Below are 18813 nucleotides of genomic sequence, written 5' to 3' on the forward strand. Positions count from 1 at the left end.
GCTCTAGAACCTGCGAGCCACAACTACTGAGCCCACGTGTCACAGCTACTGAAGCCTGTGTGCCTAGAGCCCATGCTCTGCAACAAGAGAAGCTGCAATGAGAAGCAGGTGCATTGCAATGAAGAGTAGCCCCTGCTCATCACAACTAGAGAAAGCGCACGCACAGCAACGAAGACCCAACACAGCCAAAAATAAAATAAATAAAATAACTTTATTAAAAAAAAAATAAAATTAAGAATGTCTGTTCATCAAAAGATACCATTAGGAAGGTGAAAAGCCAAGTCATGACTAGAAGAAGATACCTGACAAAGAACTTGAACTATAATGAAGGAGATTGATTTGTAATTTTTTCTGTATGTGCTGTCCTCTGACTGAGTAATCCTATTCCTACGATTTATTCTCAACAGAAATGCCTGTGTCTTTTCACTAAAATTCATGTACAAGAATGTTTATAGCAGTTCTGCTCATAATAGCCAAAAACCAGACACAACCCAAGTGTCCAACCCAAGTGTCCAAGAGAAGAGTGGATAAATATATTGTAGTATATTCATACAGATGGAACATTATAAAGCAATTAAAAAGTAAGGACCACTGATACATGCAACAAAATGGATAAATCTCACAGACACTATGTTGAGCAATAGAAGACAGACACAAAAGATTACTTAGGTATGATTACATTATATGAAGTTGAAAAACAATCAGATGAGTCAGTGGTGATAGAAGTAAGATGGCTGGTTACATTGTGCAAAGGTACAGTAATAATGGGGCCACTGGAAATGTACTATATTGTTATCTTGCTGGTGATTATATGTATGCATTCATATGTATAATTCATCAGACTAATAAGTGAGTTCATCAAGGTTACAGAATGCAAGATCAATATACAAAAATCAAGTGTATTTCTATACACTAGCAATGAACATTATGAAAGTGAAATTTAAAAAAATTTCTATTTACAATAGCATCAAAAAGAAAATAAATATTTAGATATAAATTTAACAAAGGAAGTGCAATACTTGTATGCTGAAAACTACAAAACATCATTAAAGAAATTAAAGAACATCTAAATAAATGCAAGGACATCCCATGTTTGTGGATCGAAAGACTTAATATTGTTTAGATGGCAGTCTTTGCCAAATTGATCTACAGACTTGTAATCCCTATCAAAAGACTGGCTTGCTTTTTCTGCAGAAATGTAAAGTTGATTCTAAAATTCATATGGAAATATAAGGTACCTAGAACAGCCAAAATCAACTTGAAAGAGACAAATAAGATAGGAGGACTCACTGTTTCTAATTTCAAATCTTGCTAAGGAGTTACAGTAATCAAGACGGTACTGGCAGAAGAAAAGACATATAGATCAATAGAATAGGACCCAGAATCCAGAAATAAATCCATATATATTATATCATGAAAAAAACCCTCAAAGTGTATCATAGACCTAAATATAAGAAGTAAAACGCTCAGAACACATAAGAATAGATCTTTGAGACTTTGAGTTAGGCAATGGTTTTTTAGATATGACACCAAAAGCACAGTGACATAAGAAAAAAAAAATTGGACTACATCTAAATTAACAACTTTTATGTTGCAAACAGTACCATCAAGAAAGTAAAAAGAGGGACTTCCCTGGTGGTCCAGTGGGTAAGACTCCGTGCTCCCACTGCAGGGGGCCCGGGTTTGATCCCTGGTCGGGGAACTAGATCCCACATGCATGCCGCAACTAAGAAGACCGCGTGCTGCCACTAAAGATCCCGCATGCCGCAACTAAGACCCGGCACAGCCTAAATAAATAAATAAATATTTTTAAAAAATTATTTGAAGAAAAGAAAGTAAAAAGACAATCCACATAATTACAAATGGGTCACTGAAAATGAAACCCAAATAGCTCCTGAACATGTTAAAAGATGTTCAACCTCATTAACACTGCACTACCATTTTTCATCCGTCAGGCAAATGCTAAAAATTTTGATAGCACATGTAAACTGGTACTACCTCTGTGGAGGGCAATTTTGCAGTAAGAATCAAAATGTTTAAAATATACTTCTTTTTTTTTTTGACCCAGCAATTCAATTTCTAGGAATTTAATTCTGCAGATATACTCACACATAAGGACAGTGATTTCATATGCAGTCAGTCATTCACTATATTTTTATTGGTAAAAATAAATCAGTAAACAAATATCTATCAGAGAGACTGAATAAATAACTGTTTATTCAGTCAGTAGAATACCATTGAGCTGTTAAAGAGAATGAGGAAGCTGTTTATGAATTGAGGGAATATTGTCCAGGATAAAAATTTTTTTAAGGTGGAGAAAAATTGTATGGTAAATTATTATATATGTAGAATTATATGAGTATATATATAACATTTATATACACACATCTATAAAGCAATTAGATATAAATATATAAATGAGTTTTTAAGGTAAAAAAAGAATTATACATATATAATAAATTATATATATACATTTTAAAGATGAAGAATAAATTGTATATGTAAAACAAATTATATATACAGTAAAATCTTCGGTTGAAAAATAGAAGTGGTAAAAAAAAATCAAGCCTATCCCCTTATCTCAGACTCTGTTCTCTCCAATTCATACTGCATACCACTAGGTTAAATTCCTAAAATTCCAGGCTTCATCAGTTTATTAAAATATAAAACTCCGATTCAGTAGATTCTGGGTGATCTGAGGTTCTGCAATTCTAACAGCTGCTAGGTGATACTTTTGTTACTGGTTCATGGACCACCATTTGAGAAGCAAGGCGCTAGGACCCACAGACTTCGACTTCACACATTTGCCATTTGAAACTTTGTTTTATAGTGTGTGAATATCTTGCCTACTCAAATGCATTTTACATTCCAAGAGAGCTTTCAGCAACACTTGCACGGCTGTTTATTTTTTCCTTCTCAAAACATTTTTCCCTCCTGCTTGTCATTACAGTTCTCAAGTTTCGCTTGTATCTCAATGGCCTCACCTTTCAGTCTTTGCATAGAATGTGCTTAATAAATAAATAAATAAATCTTCTATGCAGATCCATTACTTACTCTTGCGTATTAATGTAAACACCATGCCCTAGCTCCTGAATGGGGTTAGAGAGCCTTTCTCAGACTTGCCCACCCGCACAACAAGAGTGCCAACCCGCACAACAGATTGTGTAGTTAGGACAACAGCCATGTGAGTGAAGGCTTGGTGATAAAGCCAGGGACCCAGAGACTCCAGATCATATACTAATTGGTTAGATTATCAAATATAATTTTGCTTTAGTTTGAGGGTTTAGAGCTGGTCACATTTTATTTATTTATTTATTATTTATTTTGTGAATTTTATTTATTTTTTTATACAGCAGGTTCTTATTAGTTATCCATTTTATACATATTAGTGTATATATGTCCATCCCAATCTCCCAATTCATCACACCACCCCCACCCCCACCCTGCCACTTTCCCCACTTGGGAGTTGGTCACATTTTAAAACAAAGTATTTGTTAGGCTGAACCCCACAAGGTTTTTTATGCATGGATAGTTAGGGTATTTTCAGTCGCATGTAATAAGGCCTAACTCACTTAGGCTCAAACAATATGGAATTCTATGATCTCACAAAACAGAAAATCCACTGGTTAGAATGTCTCCAGGTAGGGTGCAACCACCTGCCGGCCCGATGTCTATGCTACCCTTTCAGCTCTGCCCTCCTCGGTCTGTTGGGTGACTCAAATCGCTTCCCTCCAGTGGCTTCCCTCTTGGTCACATGATGGCTGCCAGCAGCGGTAGTGGTGATACGAATCTTTACTCACACGTGGAGAGAGAAAGGACCTACTCACTTACTATGGAACCTAAGTCTTTCCCTTCAGTTTGTGGGGATCAGTTTTGGTTCACCCCCAGACCAATAAGAGTCACCATGAGAATACTGTGTGCTCACTGCCTTAAGCCTGGCTCTGGAGCAAATAGCTAACACAGACGTGGGGGTGGGATTACTAAATTTGCCCTAGTCAAAATAAAGCTCGTAGGACTAGGGATTAGATCAGCTCCAAAGATACATATAGAATTCATGGGGGAGAAGGGGATAGTTGAATAAAAATCAAGGTTACTTAGGAAGGAGAAGGGGGGAATTCTGAAATTATAAATTATGTTTATATAATATAATTATATTTTTATATTAATTGTAATAGTATCATAGCTTTTATAATAAAGTTTTTACTTGTTCTTTACACAGCTAGCCTGTGTAAAATAAATAATGTATACACTCATTTATTTGATAGTAAAACCTTAATTATAAGTGTCAAGAGGTAAGAGCTCAACTGATTCTGGACACGGAGTTAATTTAGGGAAAAGTATCATTAAGCCCAGGATCCTGGGTTCTACTGTTGAGCTCAGCAGATCTTCTGCCTCTTTCCCTATTTATATTAATATAGCCCCAAATTATGTGAACTGATATCTATGCCCAATTGATTGTTCATATATGGAGAATTCCCGTTTCTCTGCATAAACCTGAGTTGAGTTTTCTGAAGTTTAAAACAGAAGTTAAAACCCGTCTTCATTCTCCTCTGCTTAGGTATCATGCTATCAAGGACTTGTTTATACAATAGACTTTATACTGGAGGTATTCAAGCAGAAGCTGTATGAATGTTATTGATGGGATTGGTGCATCTGATCAAAGGCTGGACCAGAGAATACTTGTTAGGCATGGATGATCAAGAGAATTAACTGTGTAGTTTTTAACCAATACAAATCCCATAACCTGACCATACTGAATCAGAATCTCTGGAAATGGAGCCCAAGATATGCATCTCTAAGAAGCACTACATACATATATATATATATATATATATATATTTTTTTTTTTTTTTTTGGTCGGTACGCGGACCTCTCACTGCTGTGGCCCTTCCCGCCGCAGAGCACAGGCTCCGGACGCGCAGGCTCAGCAGCCATGGCTCACGCGCCCAGCCGCTCCGCGGCATGTGGGATCTTCCCGGACCTGGGCACGAACCCGCGTCCCCTGCATCGGCAGGCGGACTCCCAACCACTGCGCCACCGGGGAAGCCCTACTTATAATTTTTTATAGCCAATCTATCACGAGTTCCCGGGCAAGTATTTAAGAACCCCTGGGTCAGATTTTTTTTTAAAGACTGGCTTAAATTTACAAGTTAATAATCTATCACAGTGGAAAGGCCATTGCACTAGAAATTAGGCAATTGCAGTTCTAGTGCCAGCTCTGCTATTGGTCGTTTTGGTAACGGGCAAGTCAGTTTACTCTGTTGAACCTCTGTTTCTCTTTCTGAAGAATAAGGGACTTCTAAAGTCCCTATCAGCTCTACACCCAGTCAATGCTACTTGTCTGGACATTCTGAGGAACCAAGAGCATATTGTAAATATTCTAATTCCCAATACGCTCTGCTGTTTAAGAGAAATTATGCATATGAAGATTATGCATGACCCCATCGTAGAAGAAAGGTTCTATCTAGATGAGGTCCATAGAACTCTTAGGAGTGCTATTATTGTTATGGTAACGTTGAACAAATCTCTCTGGAAAAAGTGGTGACAAAATGCCATAAATACTTGGAGAAAAGCCTCTCTGTTTACCAACGGTAAACAAAGATGCCTGCAACTACCACCTGAAATTGTTTTGGCTCTGACTCCAGGACCAAACCTTCTGGCCTTTAACTGTTTGGTAGAATGTTACAGATCACACAATACTTAGGCCAGATTTTTTTTTTTTTTTTTTGCGGTACGCGGGTCTCTCACTGTCGTGGCCTCTCCGGTTGCGGAGCACAGGCTCCGGACGCTCAAGCTCAGTGGCCATGGCCCACGGGCCCAGCCGCTCCGCGGCACGGGATCTTCCCAGACCGGGGCACAAACCCGCGTCCCCTGCAGGCAGGCGGACTCTCAACCACTGCTAGGCCAGTTTTTTAAGAGTATAAATTGAGGTTTTAAAAATAACTAATTGTGGGCTTCCCTGGTGGCGCAGTGGTTGAGACTCCGCCTGCCGATGCAGGGGACGCGGGTTCGTGCCCCGGTCCGGGAAGATCCCACGTGCCGCGGAGCGGCTGGGCCCGTGAGCCATGGCCGCTGGGCCTGCGCGTCCGGAGCCTGTGCTCCGCAGCGGGAGAGGCCACAGGAGTGAAGGGCCCGCGTACCGAAAAAAAAAAACCAAAAAACAACTAATTGTTATAGGAAGATTTTTCTTAGAGTGTTTCACAGTTCCATACACTTACTGCCCGATGTCCTGGCTCCATTCCTTCCCAGCGCCTGTCAGTCTCTCTTTTGCCTAGTTTTCCCCAAAGAAGCCTGATACATCTTCTTAATCCCTTGCTATTTCTATGCACACTTCTGATTTCAGCTCTTTTCCTCAGTTGCCCTGGGCAGATAAGTATGTAAAGGTGGCTCTCTTGCCTTGGCTCAGGGAACATGGTCTTTGAAGCCTAGTCCTCCTAAGTCTGTAAGGCTCACAATTCCACCGTAGCCCAGATCTCTACAGAGATTTGGGTCCATCATTTATTTAAAATTCTCCTATGATCCCATTTCCTTCTGGTTATCTTGCTCTAACTCACTCATACCTAGTTTGTTTCCCTCTCCAGCCCATGCCCTCTTCTCTCTTCCCAGCCTCCACAGATAAATTCAGCTTCTTTGACCCCTCCTTCTACAATTCTTCAGTCACACTCCTGACTAGGATGTTTTCATTTTAAAACTCTATTTACACTGAATAATAAATAGCTAATGTTTATTAAATACTTACTATGTGTCAGGCAATGTAATAAACAGTTTACATGTAATATCTCGATCTTTCCACACTTCAAGAAGTAAATCCTACCAGTGCCTCCATTTTACAGATGAGACCCAGAAAGATTAATTGACTTACGTAAAATCACATAGCTATGGGACTTCCCCGGTGGTCCAGTAGGTAAGACTCAGTGCTCCCAATGCAGGGGGCCCGGGATCGATCCCTGGTCGGGGAGCTAGATCTCGCACGCATACCTCAGCAAAGAAGCCCCCGTGCCGCAACTAGAGATCCCACCTGCCGCAACTGAGACCTGGCGCAGCCTAAATAAATAAATATTAAAAAAAAAAAAAAAAGCAGAGCTAGTTAGGTGGCAACCCAGAATTTGAAACAAACACTTTGACTCCAGAGCTTCTACTATATTGCCTCCCATAAGAGCAAAGATTAAAGGTAAAAAGCAGTAGATTAAGAAGAAAGAGGTGAGAGTCTTAAGTTTTTCTTTTTTTTGCCACTAACTAGTTAGTAGTATTACCATGGGCAAATCACAATCTTTCTAATTTTCTTATTCATAAAGTAAAGAGATTGAAGTAGAGATAACTAGTATCTCATTTCATAGTATTCTGTGGTCCTATGGTGTGAAAAACATATTTTAAGATTTTTTTTCTGACATGATGGGCTTTGGAATTTCACCCTCCTCTCCCATATTTTCATATTTATTCCAGCACTGGCTTACATAATAACAATGAAATACAGGTATATGTTCTATTTCTGTAAAGCAAAATGAATAAAACTTTAGAAAATTTCACATCTCATCCCTATTTATCTGACATTTTTAGATCTGATTTCTCAGTGATGGCATAAGATATTTAAACATGGAAAATGATTGCAGTTTTGCCCAGGAAATCAGTGTTTATTTGGGAGATACCATATAGTTTCCACAGCTGTAACAATTGTTTATTACATGGTGATCTCTGAAAGAGCAATCTATTCCATTAGCATTTTTTTCTGATTCCATGTTCCTATTTATTTCTTGAATTCGTTTTTCCTTATACTTATCACCCTAACTCCATTTACTTTTAGGTTGAGTTAGGAATTTTAACGAAGCCAAAACTAAAACTTCTTATTCCTTTAAGCTGAAATATGTTAAGAGGATCACCAAGGTCGGGGTGGGGTGGGGGAGAGAGAGAGAGAGAGAGCAGGCAGGGATAAAAGAGTAAAGCCCTTTTGCAAACAGGCATCCTTACACAAACTGAGAGCAGGTCCTTCAATCTCTGTGAGTCTTCAATCCTATAAGAATTGAAGTGTATTTGCTTGCTACTTTTTTCGTTCTTTGGAAAACCTTTTAACTACCATTATAGTTATTTTGGCATTTTGCATCTTCTTGTTTTGGAGAAGTCAGTAGTAAAGGGGAAATTAAATTTAAAAAATTACCAGTTAAGCATACCTATTGTAGAAGTATAAGAAAATATAGGTAAATAAGAAAAGAAAAATCTCTTTAACTGAAATGAGATGGTTGCACAACTCTGTAAATGTATTTAAAAACATTTGATTGTACATTTAAAATGGGTGGATCTTATGATTAATAAATGAAACTTAATAAAGTTTTAGAAATTCCCTTAACTCGCTCATACAAATGCACATACACAACCTAGGACCATCCTTTAACACTGCTTTGCAGCTGCCTTTTCTTCCCTGTTTAACCGCACAGTATGACCATCTTTCCAGATCAATTCATAGTTTTCTATCATATAGTTTTGTTTTTGTTTTTTTAAAAAATAAATTTATTTATTTATTTGGCTGCGTTGGGTCTTCGTTGCTGCGTGTGGGCTTTTCTCTAGTTGCAGCGAGTGTCGTTTTGGTGCACGGGCTTAGTTGCGGTAGCTTCTCTTGTTGTGGAGTATGGGCTGTAGGCATGTGGGCTTCAGTAGTTGTGGCTCGTGGGCTCTAGAGCGCAGGCTCAGTAGTTGTGGCGCACGGGCTTAGTTGCTCCGTGGCATGTGGGATCTTCCCGGACCAGGGCTCGAACCCGTGTGCCCTGCATTGGCAGGCGGATTCTTAACCACTGTGCCACCAGGGAAGTCCCTATCATATAGTTTTAAATGGTAGCATAGTTTTCAATTTTTGTATTATATTATATTATAATTTGTTTAACCAATCATTCCTTGAACATTTTGCAGCCAGATTCGGGTACAAATTTCCTTAGGTTAAGTTGCTAGAAGAATTATATGCTCATTTTAAGATTTTTCATACTTATAAATTGCCCTCTAGAAAAGCTGTACTCCTACAAAGTGTCATTCTATCCCTCTTTCTCTCCTATCAAATCAGTATTAGCATTTTATAAAATCTCTACCATTCTGACAGGTGAAAATGAAATATTTGTATTAATTTCCATTTCAATTACTAATAAAGTTAACCTTTTGGGGTCATTTATTGGACATTTGTATTTCAGCTTATGTCTTAGTCCGTCCCTCAAACACACTAGTATGTGTATATATGAATGTTTCTTATTAATTCATGTGAGATTTGTATACATTAAAGATAAGTAACACTGGGACTTCCCTGTTGGTGCAGTGCAGGGGTCCCCAACCCCGGGGCCGTGGACCTACTGGTCTGTGGCCTGTTGGGAACCAGGCTGCACAGCAGGAGGTGAGCAGCGGGAGAGTGAGCAAAGCTTCATCTACTGCTCCCCATCGCTCCCCATCGCTCCCCATAGCTTGCATTACCGCCTGAACAGTCCCCCTCACCCCCCGCCCCCATTCGTGGAAAAATTGTCTTCCACAAAACCAGTCCCTGGTGCCAAAAAGGTTGTGGACCTCTGGTCCAGTGGGTAAGACTCCATGCTCCCAATGCAGGGGGCCTGGGTTCAATCCCTGGTTGGGAAACTAGATCCCGCATGCATGCCACAACTCAGAGTCTACATGCCGCAACTAAAGATCCCACGTGCTGCAACTAAGACCCAGTGCAGCCTAAAAAAATATAATAATAAATAAATAAATTTTTAAGAAGATAAATAACTCTCTGTTATGTATGTCAAATATTTTTCCCAGTATGTCTTTGTTTTTTATTTATGATGTTGCTTTTACAGAAGGAAGTTTCAAATTATGTAGTCAAAACTATTAATCTTTTGCTTTATAGATATTGTTGTTGGTACTACCCTTCTAAGGCTTTTCTTACTCTCAGATGATTAAATATTCACCAATATTTCTTCTACTAATAATATTTTCTTTCCTTATACTTAAATATTTATCTGGATTTAATTTTGATATATGACATAGGGTAAAGATCTAATTTGAAAGATTAGAAAGAATGAATGAGGAAACAAGTTAGATCTTTACTTTATTTGTTGTATGCCTTCTAAGTATTGAAAACTTTGTTATATATGTAGTTTGTAGTAATAAACATGACAAGAATAGTCTCTGACCAACTATGTAATTTACAAACTCAGAGAGAAGAAAGATATTATACGAGTTTGATGAATGCTATGAAAAAGTGCTAAGTTCTAAGGTAGTGTATAGTAGGTAGGCTAACCAATTATTCTGGCACCTATTGAACAGCTGATCATGGAAAGGTAGATATTTTCGTTGGAATGAAGGAAAGTTCAATTTAAAACAACAACAACAAACATTTATTATCTCAGAGTATCTGTGGGTCAAAATCTGGGTGTGGCTTAGCTGGGTCCTTGGTCTCAGGATCTCTTACAAGGATTAAACAAGGTGTTGGCCTTGAAACAGGGCTGCAGTCTCACCTGAATGCTTCACTGCAGAAAGATTCACCTCCAAGCTTTGCTCTGGTGATTGTTGGCAGGATTTAACTCCTCCTCAGCTTTTGAACCAAAGCTTTCAGTTCTTAATTAAGGATTCAATTCCCTACAGGCTGTGGGTTGGAGACTTCCCTCAGTTCGTTGGCATATAGGCCAGGAGAATTCAGTCTTACCCTGGAATGGGTAATTTAGCTTTGATACACTGATTTGTAAAGAATGTCTATGTGAAGTAAAAATTAGCATAGCATTCATGTTCTTAGTTCTAGATTGAGGACTAAAATGAATGTGTATACACTATGAATTTTGTGGTTGGTATACATTTCTGGCCTTTATATAAATTAATACAAGTGATTTAAGCATTCTTAGAGTATTAATTACATTTTTCAAATAACAAACTTAATTCTGTACAGGATAGGAATGTCAGGAAACATTGACGATGATTAGAGTGGGATGAAGTTGAAATAATTTATAAACTTGAGTTTCTCTTTCAACCACATTATGGTTATAGTTTCAAGTTGTTTTCCATTTTCTCCTTCCCTTCCCATCACACAGACTGTATTGTGAATACACTCCCCTGGAGTTATGTAACGTGGCAACCCTGAGCTGAGCCACACAGTACACACACAAGAATATACACAATTATTTTATTTTTTAATCTAATTCTGTGGGTTTTATTTTTAACACAGGAAATTTAATTTTTATATTATATTTATTCTTTGGTAGATATTTCTCAAAATTCTGAAACTAGAATTTGACTGTCAATCTTAGACTTTGAAAGCAATAGCCTTAGCTAAGTGCATATGTTCTCAACATGGGCAATATTGCCTCCAAGGGGGCAAAAACTGGTTCTTGGGGGTGTGTGTGTGAAAAAAAAAAGTACTCTTTATGGGACTTCCCTGGTGGCACGGTGGTTAAGAATCTGCCTGCCAATGCAGGGGACACGGGTTCAATCCCTGGTCCAGGAAGACCCCACTGCCGCGGAACAACTAAGCCTGTGTGCCACAACTACTGAGCCTGTATTCTAGAGCCCGCGAACCACAACTACTGAGCCTGTGTGCCACAACTACTGAACCTGCGTGCCTAGAACCTATGCTCCCCAGCAAGAGAAGCCACTGCAACGAGAAGCCTGTGCACCACCACAAAGAGTAGCCCCCGCTCACCACAACTAGAGAAAGCCTCTGGGCAGCAACGAAGACCCAACGCAGCCAAAAATAAATATATTTTTTTAAAAAATTAAAAAAAATACAGGCATATAAGAAGAGCACAGCAACATTTTTCAACAATTTGACAAATGAATAATGGTTTGTACTCTTCAAAGGGCAACTGCTTTAAAATTGACTAATTATCTGTGTATATTCTCAGGTCTAAAACAAAACATTGTACATATCCTGTGTCCAATAATGTTAATGTAACGAGTCCGTTCCATTAAGTCAGGTAATCCTTACAATCCACTGAGGAAAATGCTATTTTTCTTCTTCTTTTTTTTTTTTTTTAAGATGGGAAGACAGACTCTCTTAAGAGGTTAAGTAACTTGCCTTAGGTCGTATACTTAGTGGGGCTTCTAGCTCTGGAGCCTATGGGGCTGACTGCCACACAATAGTGCCTCTCACAGTTAGCTTAGTAATATTCACTTTTTCAAAACATCCCTCTGTTTGACCCTCTCTACCTGCAACCTCCCACATCCAATCACCTAGAAGAAAAAAAAGACTCATAGCTCATATATGCAGTTTGTTATCATTCACAGAAAATGTGTCTGCATGTACCTCGCTTTGCTTTATGTAAAAATATACTAATCAATAACTTATAACTATACCATTTTAATAATATTTAGAGACAATGTAATGATTATAGTTATTTTTATTGACCTTTCAAACTCTTTAAAATGGGATCTCTGTTCAGTGCTTTGGAATTTGAGTACGTCAAAACATGCATCCAACAGGCTAAATTATCTTTTAATGAAAGCAAAATGTGAAGCAGCTTATAAAGAATTATGGACTGTACAAGAAGTCATATATCACAAGCCCTCCATTATTACTATTACATTATTACTTCTAACTATGAGGGTATAGTTAGAAGACAGAATTGAAAAACCGGTTCTTGCCACATTACAAAATAACTATAAAGAGTGGCATCTGGTTCCTGGAACTGGAAGAGGTGACTATGCTTTTTAAATCATGGTATTGTCTCAAACAAAACAAATGGAAAAAAATAAGAGAGAAACAAAAACAGAAGAAAAAGAAAAAAGAAAAACCTTTTCATTTCTGAATGCTTTGGGGCTAGGTGGACCTGTCAGATGCTGCTGTTTCTGTGTTCCCTTGGTTACTGCAATCTTCAGGCCCTTAAGGCTTTTCCATTTTGTTCCTTGCTACAGTCTTTCACTAATTCATAAACAGGCTGCATTGTATCAGTTGTGTCCAATGTGTTGAATTCCAACATCAATCCTCTCTGGCCATGAACTATTCAAAGCTGGGGGACCACTGAGGATGTGAGAGGTGAGCTGGGCATTTGCACTAGAGAAACCCTAGATAAGGGGTGTGGTGGGGAACATGCACATAAGGTCCCCTCCTCCTCTTCCACACAACCTTCAAGTTTTCATGGTGACCTAGAAGAATTAACAGGTAAGAACACTAATGTTGATATAATGTCAGCAAGATTCAATCAACACACTGAGGTAAGAAGACAGTGTCTATTGGTTTATAGCTTTAGGTTTATATTAATTCATTCCAACATTATCAAAAGCTTGGAAGTGTGTTGGTAATGGGAGATACATAGACAACTCATGTTCTAGGCATCAAGTGATGAGTGTGCAATGGCTTAGAAAACAGTAGTCTTGAAGTGTATGTATTAACTGGGGGTAAAGAATGATTGGGAAGGATGTCAGGCAGAGGGAATAGCAAATGCAAAAGCACGGAGGTATGAGAAACTCCAGCATATAATGCTTTCTTAGAACACCTCAGTTTAGTGACTTGTGTCTCTTGTAAACTCCTTAGCACGTACCATCTGTGTCATTCTTCTTGGTTTGTCACAGTTACCATTTTTATAACCTTTCCTTTAAATTTAAATCACTTTCCCTTAAATAATGATTTCTTAGATGGCAGGGTTCTTCTTATTTAAATCTCTCCAGAATGTGTAGAAAGGTGCTTTGCACTGGGTAGTCACTAATAAGTAACTATTCATGGGTTGACAAAAAAAAAAATGTGACATGTATTTTAAGTTTTCATTAAAAACAATAAGGTTGTATCTGCAAGATTAAAGCGGGACTACTTGGATTGAAGATAACACACTTGTTTATTCACTATTCTATTTTTATTACCTGTTTCCAGGAGGAACAAACATTGCATACAGTCAATGTTTATGCTGCCAATCTGGACAACAGTAGGCTTGATAGCAATTATTCCATTATAACAAATACAAAAACACATTTTAGAAAAGGAATAAGCTCTTATTACAATTACTGAGAATTGTATGGAAAAAACAGTGGGCTTGGACTCTGAAAACTTGGACTTGAATCAAAGCTCTGTCACCTGTGGTGAATTTTGGCAAATTACTTTTCGTATTTTTCCTCACCCATAAAATTAAGCATCCCAACTTCTAAACAATGGACACTGCAGAAATCAAAGCATCCTAAGAGACTACTACAAGCAACTCTATGCCAATAAAATGGACAACCTGGAAGAAACAGACAAATTCTTAGAAAGGTTATAACCTTCCAAGACTGAACCAGGAAGAAATAGAAAATATGAACAGATGAATCACAAGTGATGAAATTGAAACTGTGATTAAAAATTTTCCAACAAAAGTCCAGGGCCAGATGGCCTCACAGGTGAATTCTATCAAACATTTAGAGAAGAGCTAACATCCATCCTTCTCAAAGTCTTCCAAAAAATTGCAGAGGAAGGAACACTCCCAAACTCATTCTATGAGGCCATCATCACCCTGATACCAAAACCAGGCAAAGATACCACAAAAAAAGAAAATTACAGACCAATATCACTGATGAATATAGATGTAAAAATCCTCAACAAAATACTAGCAGACAGAATCCAACAACAAATTAAAAGGACCATACACCATGATCAAGTGGGATTTATCCCAGGGATGCAAAGATTCTTCAGTATATGCAAATCAATCAATGTGATACACCACATTAACTAATTGAAGAATAAAAACCATATGATCATCTCAATAGATGCAGAGAAAGCTTTTGACAAAATTCAACACTTATTTATGATAAAAACTCTTCAGAAAGTGGGCATAGAGGGAACCTACCTCAACATAATGAAGGCCATATACGACAAACCCACAGCGAACATCATTCTCAATGGTGAAAAACTCAAAGCATTTCCTCTAAGATCAGGAACAAGACAAGGATGTCCACTCTTGCCACTATTATTCAACATAGTTTTGGAAGTCCTAGCCATGGTAATCAGAGAAGAAAAAGAAATAAAGGGAATACTAATTGGAAAAGAAGAAGTAAAACTGTCACTGTTTGCAGATGACATGATACTATACATAGAGAATCCTAAAGATGCCACCAGAAAACTACTAGAGCTAATCAATGAATCTGGTAAAGTTGTAGGATACAAAATTAATGCACAGAAATCTCTTGCATTCCTATACACTAACAATGAAAGATCAGAATTAAGGAAACAATCCCATTGCAACAAAAAGAATAAAATACCTAGGAATAAACCTACCTAAGGAGGTAAAAGACTTGTACTCAGAAAACTATAAGACACTGAGGAAAGAAATCAAAGATGACACAAACAAATGGAGAGATATACCATGTTCTTGGATTGGAAGAATCAATATTGTGAAAATGACTATTCTACCCAAAGCAATCTACAGATTCAATGCAATCCCTATCAAATTACCAATGGCATTTTTTTTACAGAGCTAGAACAAAAAAAATCTTAAAATTTGTATGGAGACACAAAAGACCCCGAATAGCCAAAGCAGTCTTGAGGGAAAAATCGGAGCTGGAGGACTCAGACTCCCTGACTTCAGACGATACTACAAAGCTACAGTAATCAAGACAATATGGTACTGGCACGAAAACAGAAATATAGATCAATGGAACAGAATAGGAAGCCCAGAGATAAACCCACGCACCTATGGTTGACTACTCTGTGACAAAGGAGGCAAGGATATACGATGGAGAAAAGACAGTCTCTTCAATAAGTGGTGCTGGGAAAACTGGACAGCTACATGTAAAAGAATGAAATTAGAACACTCCCTAACACCATGCACAAAAATAAACTCAAAATGAATTAGAGACCTAAATGTAAGACCAGACACTATAAAACTCTTAAATGAAAACACAGGAAGAACACTCTTTGACATAAATCACAGCAAGATCTCTTTTGATCCACCTCCTAGAGTAATGGAAATAAAAACAAAAATAAACAAGTGGGACCTAATGAAACTTAAAAGCTTTTGCAAAGCAAAGGAAACTATAAACAAGACGAAAAGACAACCCTCAGAATGGGAGAAAATATTTGCAAACAAATCAATGGACAAAGGATTAATCTCCAAAATATATAAACAGCTCATGCAGCTCAATATTAAAAAACCAAACGACCCAATCCAAAAGTGGGCAGAAGACCTAAATAGACATTTCTCCAAAGAAGACATACAGATGGCCAAGAAGCACATGAAAAGCTGCTGAACATCACTAATTATTAGAGAAATGCAAATCAAAACTACAATGAGGTATCTATCACGTCACACCAGTTAGAATGGGCAGCATCAGAATATCTACAAACAACAAATGCTGGAGAGGGTGTAGAGAAAAGGGAACCATCTTGCACTGTTGGTGGGAATGTAAATTGATACAGCCACTATGGAGGTTCCTTAAAAAACTAAAAATAGAATTACCATATGACCCAGCAATCCCACTACTGAGCATATACCCAGAGAAAACCTGAATTCAAAAACACACATGCACCCCAATGTTCATTGCAGCACTATTTACAATAGCCAGGTCATGGGAGCAACCTGAGTGTCCATCGACAGATGAATGGATAAAGAAGATGTGGTACATATATACAGTGGAATATTACTCAGCAATAAAAAGGAATGAAATTGGGTCATTTTTAGACACGTGGATGGATTTAGAGACTGTCATACAGTGTGAAGTAAGTCAGAAAGAGAAAAACAAATATCATATATTAATGCATATATATGGAACCTAGAAAAATGGTACAGATGAACCGGTTTGCAGGGCAGAAACTGAGACACAGATGTAGAGAACAAACATATGGACACCAAGGGGGAAAACAGCAGGGGATTGGGGTGGTGGTGTGATGAATTGGGTGATTGAGATTGAGATATATACACTAATATGTATCAAATTGATAACTAATAAGAACCTGCTGTATAAAAAAAATAAAATAAAATTCAAAAAAAAGAAAAAAAGAATCCCAACTTCTAGATGCAGACTATTACATTTAGAATGGGTAAACAACAAGGTCCTACTGTATAGTACAAGGAACTATATGCAATCTCTTGGGATAAACCATGATGGAAAAGAATATTTAAAAAATAATGTATATATGTGTAAAATTGAGTCACTTTCCTGCACAGCAGAGACTGGCATAACATTGTAAATCAACTATACTTCAGTTAAAAAAAAAAAGAATCCCAACTTCATGAGATCATAGGGAGTAAATTTAAAAAGTGTATGCACCTACTCTAGCATATAGTAGACACTCAATAATATATTTGCTCACTTTTTGCCCGTTCATTCATCCATTCATTCAAATACATCCACAGGGCAACACAATAGAGATACGGTAAACCAGAGAAGCATTTCTCTTGCAAACTTTGTTATAAAAGTACTTTTTTGGACTTCCCTGGTGGTCCAATGGTTAAGACTCTGCGCTTCCACTGCAGGGGGCATGAGTTCCATCCCTGCTCGTGGAAGTGCAGCATGCCTCATGATTGTCATTAGGACAAACATATGCTCACTTCTTGGGGGTGGGTGATCATTTGCTATTTTTTTTCTGTAATATAAGCACACTATTAGGCCAAATAAATGTGCCTTGCAATTATGGGGAACACAGACACTATGGTTTTGTACATTTGTCTAATTGTATGAGGGCGTGTATGTACTGTACTTCTAGATCCAGCATTATCTTACCACACATTGTAGATAATTACTTGTTTAAAATCTCCAGTTCAATAATAAAGTCTATAATTCTGTATTCTAGAAGAAAGATAAGGTAGAAAGTGTACTTTAGACAGGGGGCTGCAGTCAGGATTCTCAGGTTCTATTTTTGGTTACTGTATTACTATTTCTACCAGACTTCTAATGAGACATATAACCTCAGCTTCTCTAAGCCTTATTATTATTTACCACATAGAACTGGTATAAGATCTACCTCTCAACAATGGTATAAGACTTAATTGTTATTTGTAACAAAATATGAAGTACACAGATGTTTTTAAAGAAATGCAAAGTATTCAATTAGCTTATTAGAATCTCTCTGCACATTTGCTAAAATTTTAAATTAAATTTATATTAAAATTAAAATTTCATTTTCTTACCTCCTACCTGGTAAAACACAGGAACAACTAAAGCATTAAAAAAAAAACAAACCCCAAAAATGCTGCATTAAAAAAACTTTGTAAGCAAAATGACAAAAAGCAATTTCCATTTAGGTTTGGATATGGTGTTTTAATTAAATCATACACGAATTTTTGGGGAGGTGACCACATCCCAGTTTGTCTGAGATTTCCCAGTTTTAGCACTGAAAATTCCACATCCCAGGAAATCCCCATTTTATGCCGACTGGGGCAGTTGGTCACCCTAGTGCCCTGCCGTTACTAGAGGTTTTTTCATAGCTTACAGCACTATTATCTGCCCTTAGAAAAATTCCAGTGCTATTTTAATTTCTATTTATCTGAAAAGCACTTGCACATTTTCCCTGTTGGAATTTAGTTCATAACTATTTGGTGAGCATATAAATATTTATGGAGTTTTGCTCCATGAGTAGATATCTAATAAATATGTACTAATATTTTTGACCTTATTAGGACATGGGGAAAATGGGAGTACCTAATTACAAAACAATTATTCTTTTGGCACCAAGGAAATATTAACTTGCCTGTTCTTTTTCAAGGAACTTGTCCTGTTGTTGTTTACAGACTATTGTACTTCAACCCAGTAATCACCATAGCTGAGAAGGCAGTAACACAGGTAGTACCTTTAAGATCAAGTCACTTAAAAAAACATTGTATGTGGGTCATCCCTTAGCCAATTTGGGACCAGAGAAGACTTGTTATACTGGTTTTCTTTAATAGCACTATAAACTAACCTGATTCTAAGATA

At 37.6% G+C, this 18813-nt stretch overlaps 1 protein-coding gene across 2 annotated transcripts in view; it reads left to right on the forward strand.

Moving 5' to 3' along the window:
- The window catches only part of TMEM202 (transmembrane protein 202), a 56339-nt gene extending 39438 nt beyond the window's left edge, over positions 1-16901 (forward strand). For both annotated transcript variants that reach the window (XR_010946790.1, XR_010946799.1), the window contains exon 3: positions 13805-16901. The gene's annotated coding sequence lies outside the window, so the exon portion shown is untranslated. The remainder of the gene's footprint in view (positions 1-13804) is intronic.
- Positions 16902-18813: the final 1912 nt, after the last annotated feature.

This window comes from Pseudorca crassidens, chromosome 1, assembly GCF_039906515.1.
Source record: "Pseudorca crassidens isolate mPseCra1 chromosome 1, mPseCra1.hap1, whole genome shotgun sequence".
Taxonomy (NCBI): domain Eukaryota; kingdom Metazoa; phylum Chordata; class Mammalia; order Artiodactyla; family Delphinidae; genus Pseudorca; species Pseudorca crassidens.